The sequence below is a fragment of the Lucilia cuprina genome, chromosome 6 (assembly GCF_022045245.1).
Source record: "Lucilia cuprina isolate Lc7/37 chromosome 6, ASM2204524v1, whole genome shotgun sequence".
In the NCBI taxonomy this organism is placed as follows: Eukaryota; Metazoa; Arthropoda; class Insecta; order Diptera; family Calliphoridae; genus Lucilia; species Lucilia cuprina.
Window position 1 is genome coordinate 13,310,999 of NC_060954.1, and position 1,353 is coordinate 13,312,351.

Below are 1,353 nucleotides of genomic sequence, written 5' to 3' on the forward strand. Positions count from 1 at the left end.
GCATTTTTATCAACTACTTACCAGACTGGTTACCAGTGGCGAAAAATTCATGCATACCAGTTTTTGTATGGAAAAACTGGGGTAGAACATACATAAACATACTACTATCGGGGCCTTTGATGACTAATATCTCAAACTGGAGGGCGCTGCATTGTTTATGTCTTTCTTACATTTAGGTAGATCAGTGTAGACTATAATAAAGTCATCATCAATTGACAGTGACATGTTCCTAGCATCAACAGTTTAAAATGCAGAACAATGTCCCGAAATTTCCCACTTCGGAGAGTCTAGGTATTATTCCATTAAGGCGTGGCAATAGCAAATTTAGGATACTGTATCCTTTGGAGTATAGCACTAGTAACAGTAACAGTTTAGTATCCAAAATAATGTCTGGTTATTTTCCACTGTCAGAGAGTTACATAACATTAAGGCGTGGTAATAGGAAGCGTTGGATATTGTATCCTCTGAAGAATAGCACTTGTTTCAGCTGTGCTATTTTGGTTCGCTGGTAAACTGGAGCAGGCTACTTTGTTTATGTCATATATAAAAGCCCCTCTTCTAGACTATAATGAAGTCATTCTTAAATGACAGTGGCATATTCCTAAAATAAACAGTTTAGAATCCAAAATAATGCCCTGATATTTTAGAGAGTCTAAGTTTCATTCCCTTAAGAATGTTTGGGATATCGTATCCTGTAAAAGCTATGACAATAATCATTTCTATTTGTCTCTTTTTCCTGAGCCTGGAGATCTCCTTTATGATTGATTAATATTTTTGGAATCATAAGGCCTTAAGGTCTTAAACCTTCATTTGGAAACATATTTTAAGAGCTTTAAAACTCTCATGAGTTATGCAGAACCTGTAAGATATCCATGCAGTTTTTCGATTTAACTTGACGAACCAATGAGTTATTAAGGTATTTTAGATTCATTCTAGGAATAGATCGGTATCAGCTGGTATTAATGTAAGGTCATGAGTTAATTACTTTGAAAGGAGGAGGTATATACATCAAATCCGAAGAAATACACCCAAGATCTCTATCGGACCTTTTGTGCGCTCTACCAGACTAGAACTCTAACCACTAACCTACCGGAGGCCACAATGTCTGGGTAATAAGATAAATGTCGTACATCAAGACCTCTTTTGGACCTGTTGTGTGCACTTTTACCAGTGCCTTAGGTGGGAATCGAACCCACTATCTCCGCTCTACCAGACTAGAACACTAACCTACCGGAGGCCACAATGTCTGGGTAATAAGATAAATGTCGTACATCATTGACTTCAAAGAAATGCTTCTCAGATATGTCTATAAAACCCTCAGAAATCCACCGCCTTAATGAACAAATTACAGAG